Raw genomic sequence first — 17,142 nt, 5'->3', positions numbered from 1 at the left:
GGGAGAGCTACACTGTCGGAGGGTCAGTACTGAGGGAGCGCCACAATGTTGGATGGTCAGGGCTGAGGGAGAGCTGCACTGTCGGAGGGTCAGTACTGAGGGAGAGCCGCACTGTCGGAGGGTCAGTACTGAGGGAGAGCCGCACTGTCGGAGGGTCAGTGCTGAGGGAGAGCCGCACTGTAGGAGGGTCAGTGCTGAGGGAGAGCCGGACTGTCGGAGGGTCAGTGCTGAGGGAGAGCCGCACTGTCGGAGGGTCAGAACTGAGGGAGAGCCGACCTGTATGAGGGTCAGTGTTGAGGGAGAGCGGCATCGTTGGAGGGTCAGCACTGAGGGAGAGCCACACTGTCGGAGGGTCAGTACTGAGGGAAGTCTGGACTCTTGGAGGGTCAGTTCAGAGGGAGAGCCGAACTTTCAGAGGGACAGTGCTGAGGGAGAGCCGCACTGTCGGAGGGTCAGTGCTGAGGGAGAGCTGCACTGTCGGAGGGTCAGTACTGAGGGAGAGCCGCACTGTCGGAGGGTCAGTGCTGAGGGAGAGCCGCACTGTCGGAGGGTCATGGTTGAGGGAGAGCCGCACTGTCGGAGGGTCAGTGCTGAGGGAGCGCCGCACTGTCGGATGGTCAGGGCTGAGGGAGAGCCGCACTGTCGGAGGGTCAGTAATGAGGGAGAGCCGCACTGTCGGAGGGTCAGTGCTGAGGGAGAGCCACACTGTCGGAGGGTCAGCGCTGAGGGAGGCCGCACTGTCGGAGGGTCAGTACTGAGGGAGAGCCACACTGTCGGAGGGTCAGTACTGAGGGAGCGCCGCACTGTGGGAGCGTCAGTGCTGAGGGAGCGCCACACTGTCGGAGGCTCAGGGCTGAGGGAGAGCCGCACTGTCGGAGGGTCAGTGCTGAGGGAGAGCTGCACTGTCGGAGGGTCAGTGCTGAGGGAGAGCCGCACTGTCGGAGGCTCAGGGCTGAGGGAGAACCGCACTGTCGGAGGGTCAGTGCGGAGGGAGCGCCTCATTGTCCGAGGGTCAGCACTGAGGGAGAGCCGCACTGTCGGAGGGTCAGTGCTGAGGGAGAGCCGCACTGTCGGAGGGTCAGTGCTGAGGGAGAGCCGTACTGTCGGAGGGTCAGTGCTGAGGGAACGCCGCACTGTCGGAGGGTCAGTGTTGAGGGAGAGCTGCACTGTCGGAGGGTCAGCGCTGAGGGAGAGCCGCATTGTCGGAGGGTCAGTGCTGAGGGAGAGCCGCACTGTCGGAGGGTCAGTGCTGAGGGAGCGCCGCACTGTCGGAGGGTCAGTGCTAAGGGAGTGCTGCACAGTCGGAGGGTCAGTGCTGAGGGAGAGCCGCACTGTCGGAGGGTCAGTGCTAAGGGAGAGCAGCACTGTCGGAGGGTCAGTACTGAGGGAGAGCTGCACTGTCGGAGGGTCAGTGCTAAGGGAGTGCTGCACAGTCGGGGGGTCAGCACTGAGGGAGCTCTGCACTCCCAGAAACAATATTTTGTTTTGTGAACAATAGTTGTACCTAATGAATCGCTGCCGTTATTTCACTGTCTTTCACATTCGTCCCTTGATTTATATCTGGAACTAGGGCAGACCGTAATCTGACATGATGTGGATCTTGCCTGCAGAGTTAATCTGTCGTCGGGACATGGGGTACAGAGGATAACGGAGATGGGGGGTTGAGTTTGGTGCATATTCTGACGGAAGATATCATCAGTTTTGATGTAACATGCATCAAATTGGTGGCTTGCTGCTGTCCCTTAACTGCCTACCCCACCACTGCCCCCATGTTGCATTGGTGATGCCACTCTCAAGGCACCAATCACACGTCAGCTGTGGCGCCAACTCCTGGTGGTCGATTCATGAAGTCTAGGCTCGGATATATGTGTATGGGGAGAGTGAGGACATGGGAGCTGTACGCGTGTGCTCTGCCTACAGGCTAAAGTGTAACCGAGACCGGGATCGTCTGACACACTTCCTGAAGGGTGGTGACACGCCGCTATCGCTTCAACCAGGCTTGGCCAACATTCTCGTGTCGGGGGTACACGTTGCCCGATTGTGTCGGTCAACGGACCATCTGAAGGTTTCGCCGATGACGTTTAGACTGAACGTTATGTTGCTGAGCAGACATAAATCAGCGACAGAGAAATAAATTGATAATTTAAAAAATAACAACACTAATTGATAAAAACGACAATCAGAGAGCGAGAGGGCGAGTGTTCATTACTGAGGGAGCGCCGACCTGTGGGAGGGTCAATGCTGAGGGAGAGCCGCACTGTCGGAGGGTCAGTATTGAGGGAGAGCCGCACTGTCGGAAGGTCAGTGCTGAGCGAGCGCCGGATTGTCGGAGGGTCAGTATTGAGGGAGAGCCGCACTGTCGGAGGGTCAGTGCTGAGGGAGTGCCGCACTGTCAGAGGGTCAGTACTGAGGGAGAGCCGCACTGTCGGAGGGTCAGTGCCGAGGGATGGCCGCACTGTCAGAGGGTCAGTGCTGAGGGAGAGCCGCACTGTCGCAGGGTCAGTACTGAGGGAGAGCGGCACTGTCGGAGGGTCAGTACTGATGGAGTGCCGCACTGTCAGACGGTCAGTACTGAGGGAGAGCCGCACTGTCGGAGGGTCAGTACTGAGGGAGAGCCGCACTGTCGGAGGGTCAGCGCCGAGGGAGAGCCGCACTGTCGGAGAGTCAGTACTGAGGGAGAGCGGCACTGTCGGAGGGTCAGTACTGAGGGATGTCTGCACTCTTGGAGGGTCAGTGCAGAGGGAGAGCCGAACTTTCAGAGGGTCAGTGCTGAGGTAGAGCCGCACTGTCGGAGGGTCAGTACTGAGGGAGAGCTGCACTGTCGGAGGGTCAGTACTGAGGGAGCGCCGCAATGTTGGATGGTCAGGGCTGAGGGAGAGCTGCACTGTCGGAGGGTCAGTACTGAGGGAGCGCCACAATGTTGGATGGTCAGGGCTGAGGGAGAGCTGCACTGTCGGAGGGTCAGTACTGAGGGAGAGCCGCACTGTCGGAGGGTCAGTGCTGAGGGAGAGCCGCACTGTCGGAGGGTCAGTGCTGAGGGAGAGCCGCACTGTCGGAGGGTCAGTGCTGAGGGAGAGCCGCACTGTCGGAGGGTCAGAACTGAGGGAGAGCCGACCTGTATGAGGGTCAGTGTTGAGGGAGAGCGGCATCGTTGGAGGGTCAGCGCTGAGGGAGATCCACACTGTCGGAGGGTCAGTACTGAGGGAAGTCTGGACTCTTGGAGGGTCAGTTCAGAGGGAGAGCCGCACTATCGGAGGGTCATTGCTGAGGGAGAGCCGCACTGTCGGAGGGTCAGGGCTGAGGGAGAGCCGCACTGTCAGAGGGTCAGTGCTGAAGGAGCACCGCACGGTCGATGATTCAGGGCTGAGGGAGTGCCGCACTGTCGGAGGGTCAGTATTGAATGAGAGCCGCACTGTCGGAGGGTCAGTGCTGAGGAAGAGCCGCATTTGTGGATGGTAAGAGCTGAGGGAGCGCCGCACTGTCAGAAAAATATTTGGTTTTGTGGACAGTAATTGTACCTAATGAATCACGGCCGTTATTTCAGTGTCTTTCACATTCATCCCTCGATTTATATCTGGAACTATGGCAGACCGTAACCTGACGTGATATGCAGCTTGCCTGCAGAGTTAATCTTTTGTCGGGACATGGGGTACCGAGAATATCGGAGATGGGGGGTTGAGTTTGGTGCATATTCTGTTCGAAGATATCATCAGTGGTGATGTAACATGCCTCAAATTGGTGGCTTGCTGCTCTCCCTTAACTGCCTATCCCAACGCTGCCCCCATGTTGCGTTGGCGATGCCAATCTCAAGGCACCAATCGGTCGTCAGCATTGGCGCCAACTCCTGGTGTTCGATTCACAAATTCTAGACACGGATATATGTGGATGGGGAGCTTGAGGACATGGGAGCTGTACGCGTGTGCTCTGCCTACAGGCTAAAGTGTAACCGAGACCGGGATCGTCTGACACACTTCCTGAAGGGTGATCACGCGCTGCTATCGCTTCAACCAGGCTTGGCCAACTTTCTTGTGTCTGGGGGGTACACGTTGCCACGATTGTGTCGGTCAAGGGGCTGAACTGAAGGTTTCGCCGATGACGTTTCGACAGAACGTTATGTTGCTGAACAGACATAAATCAGCAACAGAGCAAGAAATTGATAATTTAAAAAAAAATAACGGTAATTGATAAAAACGATCCACAGAGAGCAAGAGGACGAGTGTTCAGTACTGAGGGAGCGCCACACTGTCGGAGGGTCAGTGCTGAGGGAGAGCCGAACTGTCGGAGGCTCAGTGCTGAGGGAGCGCCGAACTGTCGGAGGGTCAGTACTGAGGGAGAGCCGCACTGTCGGACGGTCAGTGTTGAGGGAGCGCCGGACTGTCGGATGATCAGCAATGAGGGAGAGCTGCACTGTCGTAGGGTCTTTAGTGAGAGAGTGCCGCACTGTCGGAGGATCAGTACTGAGGGAGCGCAGCACTGTCGGAGGGTCAGTGATGAGGGAGAGCCACACAGTCAGAGGGTCAGTACTGAAAAAGACACGCACTGTCAGAGCGTCAGTACTGAGGGAGTGCCGCACTGTCGGTGGGTCAGTGCTGAGGGAGCGCTGCACTGTCGGAGGGTCTCTACTGAAAGGGAGTGCCGCACTGTCGGTGGGTCAGTGCTGAGGGAGCGCTGCACTGTCAGAGGGTCAGTACTGAGGGAGAGCTGCACTGTTGGAGGGTCAGTACTGAGGCAGAGCCGCACTGTCGGAGGGTTAGTGCTGAGGGAGAGCTGCACTGTCGGAGGGTGAGTGCTGAATAAGAGCCGCACTTTTGGACGGTCAGTACTGAGGGAGCGCCGCACTGTCGGAGGATCAGTACTGAGGGAGAGCCGCACTGTCAAGGGTCAGTACTGAGGGAGAGCCGCACTGTCAAGGGTCAGTACTGAGGAGAGCCGCACTGTCAAGGGTCAGTACTGAGGGAGAGCCGCACTGTCGGAGGGTCAGTACTGAGGGACAGCCGCACTGTCGGAGGGTCAGTGCTGAAGGAGAGCCGCACTGTCGGAGGGTCAATACTGAGGGAGCACCGCACAGTCGAAGATTCAGTGCTGAGGGAGAGCCGCACTTTCGGAGGTTCAGTACTGAGGGAGAGCCGCACTGTCGGAGGGTCAGTACTGAGGGAGAGCCGCACTGTCAGAGCGTCATTACTGAGGGAGTGCTGCACTGTCGGATGGTCAGTACTGAGGGAGTGCTGCACTGTCGGAGGGTCAGTTCTGAGGGAGCGCCGCACTGTCGGAGGGTCAGTACTGAGGGAGAACCGCACTGTCGGAGTGTCAGTGCTGAGGGAGAGCCACACTGTCGGACAGTCAGTGCTGAGGGAGAGCCGCACTGTGAGAGGGTCAGTACTGAGGGAGAGCCGCACTGTCGGAGGGTCAGTGCTGAGGGAGAGCCGCACTGTCGGATGGTCAGTGCTGAGGGAGAGCCGCTCTGTCGGAGGGTCAGTGCTGAGGGAGAGCCGCACTGTTGGAGGGTCAGTGCTGAGGGAGAGCCGCTCTGTCGGAGGGTCAGTGCTGAGGGAGCACCGCACTTTCGGAGGGACACTGGTGAGGGAGAGCCACTCTGTCGGAAAGTCAGTACTGAGGGAGAGCATTAATGTCGCTTTTTCAGTACGGATGGAGAACCGCACTGTCTGAGGGTCAGTGCTGAGGGAGAGCCGCAATGTTGGAGGGTCAGTGCTGAGGGAGAGCTGCACTGTCGGAGGGTCAGTACTGAGGGAGAGCTGCACTGTCGGAGGGTCAGTGCTGAGGGAGGGCCGCATTTGCGGATGGTAAGTGCTGAGGCAGCGCCGCACTGTCAGAAAAATATTTGGTTTTGTGGACAGTAATTGTACCTAATGAATCACGGCCGTTATTTCAGTGTCTTTCACATTCATCCCTCGATTTATATCTGGAACTATGGCAGACCGTAACCTGACGTGATGTGCATCTTGCCTGCAGAGTTAATCTTTTGTCAGGACATGGGGTACCAAGGATATCGGAGATGGGGTGTTGAGTTTGGTGCATATTCTGTCTGAAGATATCATCAGTGGTGATGTAACATGCCTCAAATTGGTGGCTTGCTGCTCTCCCTTAACTGCCTATCCCACCGCTGCCCCCATGTTGCGTTGGCGATGCCACTCTCTTTTGGCACCAATCGCTCGTCAGCCTTGGCGCCAACTCCTGGTGGTCGATTCACGAATTCTAGCCTCAGATATATGTGGATGGGGAGCTTGAGGACATGGGAGCTGTGCGCGTGTGCTCTGCCTACAGGCTAAAGTGTAACCGAGACCGGGATCATCTGACACACTTCCTGAAGGGTGATCACGCGCTGCTATCGCTTCAACCAGGCTTGGCCAACTTTCTTGTGTCTGGGGGGTACACGTTGCCACGATTGTGTCGGTCAAGGGGCTGATCTGAAGGTTTCGCCGATGACGTTTCGACTGAACGTTATGTTGCTGAACAGACATAAATCAGCAACAGAGCAAGAAATTGATTATTTTTTAAAAAAATAACGGTTATTGATAAAAACGACCATCAGAGAGCAAGAGGACGAGTGTTCAGTGCTGAGGGAGCACGGCACTGTCGGAGGGGCACTACTGAGGGAGAGCCGCACAGTCAGAGGGTCAGTGTTGAGGGAGAGCCATACAGTCAGAGGGTCAGTGCTGAGGGAGTGCCGCACGGTCGGAGTGCCAGTGCTGAGGGAGAGCCGCACTGTTGGAGGGTCAGTACTGAGGGAGAGCCGCACTGTCGGAGGGTCAGTACTGAGGGAGAGCCGCAATGTGGGAGGGTCAGTGCTGAGCGAGAGCTGCACTGTCGGAGGGTCAGCACTGAGTGAGCGCCCAACAGTCGGAGGGTCAGTGCTGAGGGAGCACCGCACTTTCAGAGGGACACTGGTGAGGGGGAGCCGCATTGTTGCAGGGTCAGTACTGAGGTAGCACCGCACGGTCGAAGAATCAGTGCTGAGGGAGAGCCGCACTGTCGGAGGGTCAGTACTGAGGGAGTGCCGCACTGTCGGAGGGTCAGTACTGAGGGAGCGCCGCACTGTCGGAGGATCAGTACTGAGGGAGCGCAGCACTGTCAGAGGGTCAGTGTTGAGTGAGAGCCACACAGTCAGAGGGTCAGTACTGAGGGAGACCCGCACGGTCAGAGCGTCAGTACTGAGGGAGTGCCGCACTGTCGGAGGGTCAATGCTGAGGGAGAGCTGCACTGTCGGAGGGTCAGTGCTGAGCGAGAGCCGGACTTTCGGAGGGTCAGTGCTGAGGGAGCGCCGCACTGTTGGAGGGTCAGTACTGAGGGAGAGCCGCACTGTCGTAGGGTCAGTGCTGAGGGAGAGCCGCACTGTCGGAGGGTCAGTGCTGAGGGAGCGCCGCACTGTCGGAGGGTCAGTACTGAGGGAGAGCCGCACTGTCGGAGGGTCAGTGCTGAGGGAGTGCCGCACTGTCAAGGGTCAGTACTGAGGGAGAGCCGCACTGTCGGAGGGTCAGTGCTAAGGGAGAGCCGGTCTGTCGGAGGGTCAGTACTGAGGGAGAGCTGCAATGTCGGAGGGTCAGTGCTGAGGGAGAGCCGCACTGTCGGAGGGTCAGTACTGAGGGAGAGCCTCATTGTCAAAGGGTCAGTACTGAGAGGGAGCCGTACTGTTGGAGGGTCAGTGCTGAGGGAGCGTCGCACTGTCGGAGGGTCAGTACTGAGGGAGAGCCGCACTGTCAGAGGGTCAGTTCTGAGGGAGTGCTACATTAACAGAAACAATATTTAGTTTTGTGGAAAGTTATTGTACCTAATGAATCACTGCCGTTGTTTCAGTGTCTTTCACATTCGTCCCTCGATTTATATCTGGAACTATGGCAGACCGTAACCTGACGTGATGTGGATCTTGCCTGCAGATTTAATCTGTTGTCGGGACATGAGGTACCGAGGATATCGGAGATGGGGTGTTGGGGTTGGTGCATGTTCTGACCGAGGATATCATCAGTGGTGATGTAACATGCCTCAAATTGATGGCTTGCAGCTCTCCCTTAACTGCCTATCCCACTGCTGCCACCATGTTGCATTGGCGATGCCGCTCTCAAGGCACCAATCGCTCGTCAGCCTTGGCGCCAACTCCTGGTGGTCGTTTCATGAATTCTAGGCAGGGATATACGTGAATGGGGAGCTAGAGGACATGGGAGCTGTACGTGTGTGCTCTGCCTACAGGCTAAAGTGTAACCAAGACAGGGATCGTCTGACACACTTCCTGAAGGGTGGTGACATGCCGCTATTGCTTCAACCAGGCTTGGCCAACGTTCTCATGTCGGGGGTAAACATTGCCAAGATTGCGTCGGTCAAGGGGCTGATCTGAAGTTTTCGCCAATGACGTTTAAATTGAACGTTATGTTGCTGAGCAGACATAAATCAGCGACAGAGAAATAAAATGAACATTTAAAAAAAATAACAGTAATTGATAAAAACGACCATCAGAGAGCGAGAGGGCGAGTGTTCAGTGCTGAGGGAGCGCCGCACTGACGGAGGGTCAGTGCTGAGGGAGAGCCGCACTGTGGGAGGGTCATTACAGAGGGAGAGCTGTATTTTTGGAGGGTCAGTACTGATTGAGAACTGCTCTGCCGGAGTGTCATGGGTCAGCGAGCGCCAAACTGTCGGAGTGTCAGTACTGAGGGAGAGCCGAACTTTCGGAGGGTCAGTACTGAGGGAGTGCTGCACTGTCGGAGGGTCAGTGCAGAGGGAGAGCCGCACTGTCATAGGGTCAGTGCTGAGGGAGAGCCGTTCTGTCGGAGGGTCAGTGCTGAGGGAGAGCCGCTCTGTTGGAGGGTCAGTACTGAGGGAGAGCCGCTCTGTCGGAGGGTCAGTGCTGAGGGAGAGCCGCTCTGTTGGAGGGTCAGTAATGAGGGAGAGCCGCACTGTCGGAGGGTCAGTACTGAGGGAGAGCCGTATTGTCGGAGGGTCAGTGCTGAGGGAGAGCCGCACTGTCGGAGGGTCAGTATTGAGGGAGAGCCGCACTGTCAGAGGGTCAGTGCTGAGGGAGAACCGCACTGTCGGAGGGTCAGTGCTGAGGGAGAGCCGCACTGTCGGATGGTCAGAGCTGAGGGAGAGCCGGACTGTTGGAGGGTCAGTGCTGATGGAGAGCCGCTCTGTCGGAGGGTCAGTGCTGAGGGAGCGCCACACTGTCGGAGGGTCAGTGCTGAGGGAGAGCCGCACTGTTGGAGGGACAGCGCTGATGGAGAGCCGCTCTGTCGGAGGGTCAGTGCTGAGGGAGCGCCACACTGTCGGAGGGTCAGTGCTGAGGGAGAGCCGCACTGTCGGAGGGTCAGTGCTGAGGGAGAGCCGCACGGTCTGAGGGTCAGTGCAGAGGGAGAGCCGCACTGTCGGAGGGTCAGTACTGAGGGAGTGCCGCACTGTCGGAGGGTCAGTACTGAGGGAGAGCCGCACTGTCGGAAGGTCAGTGCTGAGGGAGAACCGGACTGTCGGAGGGTCAGTGCTAAGGGACAGCCGCACTGTCAAGGGTCAGTGCTGAGGGAGAGCCGCACTGTCGGAGGGTCAGTGCTAAGGGAGAGCCGCACTGTCGGAGGGTCAGTGCTGAGGGAGAGCCGCACTGTCGGAGGGTCAGTGCTGAGGGTGAGCTGCACTGTCGGAGTGTCAGTACTGAGGGAGAGCCGCACTGTCGGAGGGTCAGTACTGAGGAAGAGCCGCTCTGTCGGAGGGTCAGTACTGAGGGAGAGCTGCAATGTCGGAGGGTCAGTGCGGAGGGAGAGCCGCACTGTCAAAGGGTCAGTACTGAGGGAGAGCCGCACTGTCAGAGTGTCAGTGATGAGGGAGCGCCGCACTGTCTGACGGTCAGTAACTGAGGGATCGCCGCACTCTCAGAGGGTCAGTGCTGAGCGACAGCTGCACTGTCAGAGGGTCAGTACTGATTGAGCGCCGAACAGTCGGAGCCTCAGTGCTGAGGGAGAACCGCACTTTCGGAGGGAAACTGGTGAGGGAGAGCCAAACTGTCGGAAAGTCAGTACTGAGGGAGAGCAGTAATGTCGGTTTTTCAGTACGGATGGAGAACCGCATTGTTGGAGGGTCAGTACTGAGAGAGAGCCGCACTGTCTGAGGGTCAGTGCTGAGGGAGAGCCGCACTGTCGGAGGGTCAGTGCTGAGGGAGAGCCGTACTGTCTGAGGGTCAGTACTGAGGGAGAGCCGCACTGTCGGAGGGTCCGTGCCGAGGGAGAGCCGCACTGTCTGAGGGTCAGTACTGAGGGAGAGCCGCACTGTCGGAGGGACAGTGCCGAGGGAGAGCCGCACTGTCGGAGGGTCAGTACTGAGGGAGAGCCCCACTGTCGGAGGGTCAGTGCTGTGGGAGAGCCGCAGTGTCGGAGGGTCAGTACTGAGGGAGAGCCGCAATGTCGGAGGTTCAGTACAGAGGGAGAGCCGGACTGTAGGAGAGTCAGTGCTGAGGGAGCGCCGCACTGTCGGAGGGTCAGTGCTGAGGGAGCGCCACACTGTCGGAGGGTCAGTGCTGAGGGAGAGTCACACTGTCAGAGGGTCAGTACTGAGGGAGAGCCGCACTGTCGGAGGGTCAGTGCCGAGGGAGCGCCGCACTGTCGGAGGGTCAGTACTGAGGGAGAGCCGCACTGTCGGAGGGTCAGCGCTGAGGGAGAGCTGCACTGTCGGAGGGTCAGTACTGAGCGAGAGCTGCACTGTCGGAGGGTCAGTGCTGAGGGAGAGCCGCACTGTCGGAGGGTCAGTGCTGAGGGAGCACCGCACTGTCGGAGGGTGAGTGCTGAGGGAGAGCCGCACTGTGGGAGGGTCAGTGCTGAGGGAGCACCGCACTGTGGGAGGGTCAGTGCTGAGCGAGAGCCACACTGTCGGAGGTTCAGTACTGAGGGAGAGCCGCACTGTCCCACGGTCAGTGCTGAGGGAGAGCTGCACTGTCGGAGGCTCAGTGCTGAGGGAGAGCTGCACTGTCAGAGGGTCAGTACTGAGGGAGTGCCGCACTGTCGGAGGGTCAGTGCTGAGGGAGAGCTGCACTGTCGGAGGTTCAGTACTGAGGGAGAGCCGCACTGTTGCAGCGTCAATGCTGAGGGAGAGCAGTAATGCTGGTTTTTCAGTACGGAGGGAGAGCCGCACTGTCTGAGGGTCAGTGCTGAGGGAGAGCCGCACTGTAGGAGGGTCAGTGCTGAGGGAGAGCCACACTGTTGGAGGGTCAGTGCTGAGGGAGAGGAGCACTGTTGGAGGGTCAGTACTGAGGGAGAGCTGCACTGTTGCAGCGTCAGTACTGCGGGAGAGCAGCACTGTCGGAGGATCAATACTGAGGGAGCGCTGCACTGTCGGAGGGTCAGTGCTGAGGGAGCACCGCACGGTCGAAGATTCAGTGCTGAGGGAGAGCCGCACTGTCGGAGGGACAATACTGAGGGAGCACAGCACTGTCAGAGGGTCAGTGCTGAGGGAGAGCCGCATTGTCGGAGGGTCAGTGTTGAGGGAGCACTGCACAGTCAGAGGTTCTTTACTGAGGGAGAGCCGCACTGTCGGAGGGTCAGTACTGAGGGAGAGCCGCACTGTCGGAGGGTCAGTACTGAGGGAGTGCCGCACTGTCGGAGGGTCAGTACTGAGAGAAAGCCGCACTGTCGGAGGGTCAGTGCTGAGGGAGAGCCGCACTGTTGGAGGGTCAGTGCTGAGGGTGAGCCGCACTGTCGGAGGGTCAGTGCTGAGGGAGAGCCGCACTGTCGAAGGGACAGTGCTGAGGGAGAGCCACACTGTAGAAGTGTCAGTACTGAGGGAGCGGCGCTCTGTCGGAGGGTCAGTACTGAGGGAGAGCCGCACTGTCGGAGGGTCAGTACTGAGTGAGCGCCGAACAGTCGGATGGTCAGTGCTGAGGGAGAGCCGCACTGTCGGAGGGTCAGTGCTGAGGGAGAGCCGCATTTGCGGATTGTAAGTGCTGAGGGAGAGCCGCACTGTCGGAGGGTCAGTGTTGAGGGAGAGCCGCACTGTCGGAGGGTCAGTGCTGAGTGAGAGCCGCACTGTCGGATGGTAAGTGCTGAGGGAGCGCCGCACTGTCAGAAAAATATTTGGTTTTGTGGACAGTAATTGTACCTAATGAATCACGGCCGTTATTTCAGTGTCTTTCACATTCATCCCTCGATTTATATCTGGTAATATGGCAGACCGTAACCTGACGTGATATGCATCTTGCCTTCAGAGTTAATCTTTTGTCGGGACATTGGGTGCAGAGGATATCGGAGATGGGGGTTGAGTTTGGTGCATATTCTGTCCGAGGATATCATCAGTGGTGATGTAACATGCCTCAAATTGGTGGCTTGATGCTCTCCCTTAACTGCCTATCCCACCGCTGCCCCCATGTTGCGTTGGCGATGCCGGTCACAAGGCACCAATCGCTCGTCAGCCTTGGCGCCAACTCCTGGTGGTCGATTCACGAATTCTAGACACGGATATATGTGGATGGGGAGCTTGAGGACATGGGAGCTGTGCGCGTGAGCTCTGCCTACAGGCTAAAGTGTAACTGAGACCGGGATCGTCTGACACACTTCCTGAAGGGGGATCACATGCTGCTATCACTTCAACCAGGCTTGGCCAACTTTCTTGTGTCTGGGGGGTACACGTTGCCACGATTGTGTCGGTCAAGGGGCTGATCTGAAGGTTTCGCCGATGACGTTTCGACTGAACGTTATGTTGCTGAACAGACATAAATCAGCAAAGAGCAAGAAATTGATAATTTAAAAAAAAATAACATTAATTGATAAAAACGACCCACAGAGAGCAAGAGGACGAGTGTTCAGTACTGACGGAGCGCCGCACTGTCGGAGGGTCAGTGCTGAGGGAGCGCCAGACTGTCGGATGGTAAGCACTGAAGGAGAGCCGTACTGTCGGAGGGTCTTTAGTGAGGGAGTGCCGCACTGTCGGAGGATCAGTACTGAGGGAGCGCAGCACTGTCGGGGGGTCAGTGTTGAGGGAGAGCCACACAGTCAGAGGGTCAGTACTGAGGGAGACCCGCAGTGTCAGAACGTCAGTACTGAGGGAGTGCCGCACTGTCAGTGGGTCAGTGTTGAGGGAGAGCCGCACTGTCAGAGCGTCCGTACTGAGGGAGTGCCGCACTGTCGGAGGGTCAGTGCTGAGGGTGAGCCGCACTGTCGGAGGGTCAGTGCTGAGGGAGTGCCGCACGGTCGGAGGGTCAGTGCTGAGGGAGCACCGCACTGTCGGAGGGTCAGTGCTGAGGGAGAGCCGCACTGTCAGAGCGTCAGTACTGAGGGAGTGCCGCACTGTCGGAGGGTCAGTGCTGAGGTAGCACCGCACTGTCGGAGGGTCGGTGCTGAGGGAGAGCCGCAATGTCGGAGGTTCAGTACAGAGGGAGAGCCGGACTGTCGGAGAGTCAGTGCTGAGGGAGCGCCGCACTGTGGGAGGGTCAGTGCTGAGGGAGAGCCGCACTGTCGGTGGGTCAGTGCTGAGGGAGAGCCGCACTGTCGGATTGTCAGTGCTGAGGAAGAGCAACACTGTCGGAGGGTCAGTGCTGAGGGAGAGTCACACTGTCAGAGGGTCAGTACTGAGGGAGAGCCGCACTGTCGGAGGGTCAGTGCTTAGGGAGCGCCGCACTGTCGGAGGGTCAGTACTGAGGGAGAGCCGCACTGTCGGAGGGTCAGCGCTGAGGGAGAGCTGCAATGTCAGAGGGTCAGTGCTGAGGGAGCGCCGCACTGTCGGAGGGTCAGTACTGAGGGAGAGCCGCACTGTCGGAGGGTCAGTACTGAGGGAGAGCCGCACCGTCAGAGGGTCAGTGCTGAGGGAGCGCCGCACTGTCGGAGAGTCAGTACTGAGGGAGAGCCGCACTGTCGGGGGGTCAGTGCTGAGGGAGAGCCGCACTGGCGGAGAGTCAGTACTGAGGGAGAGCCGCACTGTCGGAGTGTCAGTGCTAAGGGGGAGCCGCACTGTCAAGGGTCAGTACTGAGGGAGAGCCGTACAGTCAAGGGTCAGTACTGAGGGAGAGCCGCACTGTTGGAGGGTCAGTGCTGAGGGAGAGCCGCACTGTCGGAGGGTCAGTGCTGAGGGAGAGCCGCACTGTCGAAGGGTCAGAGCTGAGGGAGCGCAGCACTGTCGGAGGGTCAGTGCTGAGGGAGAACCGCACTTTCGGAGGGACACTGGTGAGGGAGAGTCGCACTGTCTGAGGGTCAGTGCTGAGGGAGAGCCGCATTTGCGGATGGTAAGTGCTGAGGGAGCGCCGCACTGTCAGAAAAATATTTGGTTTTGTGGACAGTAATTGTACCTAATGAATCACGGCCGTTATTTCAGTGTCTTTCACATTCATCCCTCGATTTATATCTGGAACTATGGCAGACCGTAACCTGACGTGATATGCATCTTGCCTGCAGAGTTAGTCTTTTGTCGGGACATTGGGTACCAAGGATATCGGAGATGGGGGGTTGAGTTTGGTGCATATTCTGTCTGAAGATATCATCAGTGGTGATGTAACATGCCTCAAATTGGTGGCTTGCTGCTCTCCCTTAACTGCCTATCCCACCGCTGCCCCCATGTTGCGTTGGCGATGCCAATCTCAAGGCACCAATCGCTCGTCAGCCTTGGCGCCAACTCCTGGTGGTCGATTCACGAATTCTAGACACGGATATATGTGGATGGGGAGCGTGAGGACTTGGGAGGTGTGCGCGTGTGCCCTGCCTACAGGCTAAAGTGTAACCGAGACCGGGATCTTCTGACACACTTCCTGAAGGTTGATGACACGCTGCTGTTGCTTCAACCAGGCTAGGGCAACTTTCCTGTGTCTGGAGGGTACACGTTGCCACGATTGTGTCGGTCAAGGGGCTGATCTGAATGTTTCGCCGATGACGTTTAGACTGAACGTTATGTTGCTGAACAGACATAAATCAGCAACAGAGCAATAAATTGATAATTTTTAAAAAAATAACGGTAATTGATAAAAACGACCATCAGAGAGTGAGAGGACGAGTGTTCAGTACTGAGGGAGCGCCACACTGTCGGAGGGTCAGTACTGAGGGAGAGCAGCACAGTCAGAGGGTCAGTGTTGAGGGAGAGCCACACAGTCAGAAGGTCAGTGCTGAGGGAGTGCCGCACTGTTGGAGGATCAGTGCTGAGGGAGAGCCGCACTGTCGGAGGGTCAGTGCTGAGGAAGCGCCACACTGTCGGAGGGTCAGTGCAGAGGGAGCGCTTCACTGTTGGAGGGACAGTGATGAGGGATTGCCGCACTGTTGGAGGGTCAGTGCTGATGGAGAGCCGCACTGTCGGAGGGTCCGTACTGAGGGAGTGCCGCACCTTCGGAGTGTCAGTGATGAGGGAGTGCTGCACTGTCGGAGGGTCTGTACTGAGGGAGCGCCGCACTTCAGAGGTTCAGTACTGAGGGAGCACCGCACTGTCAGAGGGTCAGTGCTGAAGGAGCGCCGCACTGTCGGAGGGTCAGTACTGAGGGAGAGCCGCACTGTCGGAGGGTCAGTGCTGAAGGAGCGCCGCACTGTCGGAGGGTCAGTACTGAGGGAGCGCCGCACGGTCTGAAGGTCAGTAACTGAGGGATCGCCGCACTTTCGGAGGGTCAGTACCGAGGGAGAGCCGCACTGTCGCAGGGTCAGTACTGAGTGAGTGCCGCACAGTCTGTGGGTCAGTACTGAGGGAGTGCCGCACTGTCTGTGGGTCAGTGTTGAGGTAGAGCCGCACTGTCGGAGGGTAAGTGCTGAGGGAGAGCCGCACTGTCGGAGAGTCAGTGCTGAGGGAGCGCCGCATTGTCGGAGGGTCAGTACTGAGGGAGAGCCGCACTGTCGGTGGGTCAGTGCTGAGGGAGAGCCGCAATGTCGGAGGTTCAGTACAGAGGGACAGCCGCACTGTCGGAGAGTCATGGCTGAGGGAGCGCCGCACTGTCGGAGGGTCAGTGCTGAGGGAGAGCCGCACTGTCGGAGGGTCAGTGCTGAGGGAGCGCCACACTGTCGGAGGGTCAGTGCTGAGGGAGAGTCACACTGTCAGAGGGTCAGTGCTAAGGGAGAGCCGCACTGTCAAGGGTCAGTACTGAGTGAGAGCCGCACTGTCAAGGGTCAGTACTGAGGGAGAGCCGCACTGTCGGAGGGTCAGTGCTGAGTGAGAGCCGCACTGTCGAAGGGTCAGAGCTGATGGAGCGCTGCACTGTCGGAGGGTTAGTGCTGAGGGAGCACCGCACTTTCGGAGGGACACTGGTGAGGGAGAGCCACACTGTCGGAAAGTCAGTACTGAGGGAGTGTCGCACTGTCTGTGGGTCAGTGTTGAGGTAGAGCCGCACTGTCGGAGAGTCAGTGCTGAGGGAGCGCCGCACTGTCGGAGGGTAAGTGCTGAGGGAGAGCCGCACTGTCGGAGAGTCAGTGCTGAGGGAGAGCCACATTGTCGGAGGGACAGTACTGAGGGAGTGCCGCACTGTCGGTGGGTCAGTGCTGAGGGAGCACCGCACTGTCGGAGGGTCAGTGCTGAGGGAGAGCCGCAATGTCGGAGGTTCAGTACAGAGGGAGAGCCGAACTGTCGGAGAGTCATGGCTGAGGGAGCGCCGCACTGTCGGAGGGTCAGTGCTGAGGGAGAGCCGCACTGTTGGAGGTTCAGTGCTGAGGGAGAGCTGCACTGTCGGAGGGTCAGTATTGAATGAGAGCCGCACTGTCAGAGGGTCAGTAAGGAGGGAGAGCCGCATTTGCGGATGATAAGTGCTGAGGGAGCGCCGCACTGTCAGAAAAATATTTGGTTTTGTGGACAGTAATTGTACTTAATGAATCACGGCCGTTATTTCAGTGTCTTTCACATTCATCCCTCGATTTATATCTGGAACTATGGCAGACCGTAACCTGACGTGATATGCATCTTGACTGCAGAGTTAGTCTTTTGTCGGGACATTGGGTACCAAGGATATCGGAGATGGGGGGTTGAGTTTGGTGCATATTCTGTCCGAAGATATCATCAGTGGTGATGTAACATGCCTCAAATTGGTGGCTTGCTGCTCTCCCTTAACTGCCTATCCCACCGCTGCCCCCATGTTGCGTTGGCGATGCCAATCTCAAGGCACCAATCGCTCGTCAGCCTTGGCGCCAACTCCTGGTGGTCGATTCACGAATTCTAGACACGGATATATGTGGATGGGGAGCGTGAGGACTTGGGAGGTGTGCGCGTGTGCTC

The sequence above is a fragment of the Carcharodon carcharias genome, assembly GCF_017639515.1.
Source record: "Carcharodon carcharias isolate sCarCar2 chromosome 40 unlocalized genomic scaffold, sCarCar2.pri SUPER_40_unloc_1, whole genome shotgun sequence".
Taxonomy (NCBI): Eukaryota; Metazoa; Chordata; class Chondrichthyes; order Lamniformes; family Lamnidae; genus Carcharodon; species Carcharodon carcharias.
Note: the sequence above shows the minus strand (reverse complement) of the source record.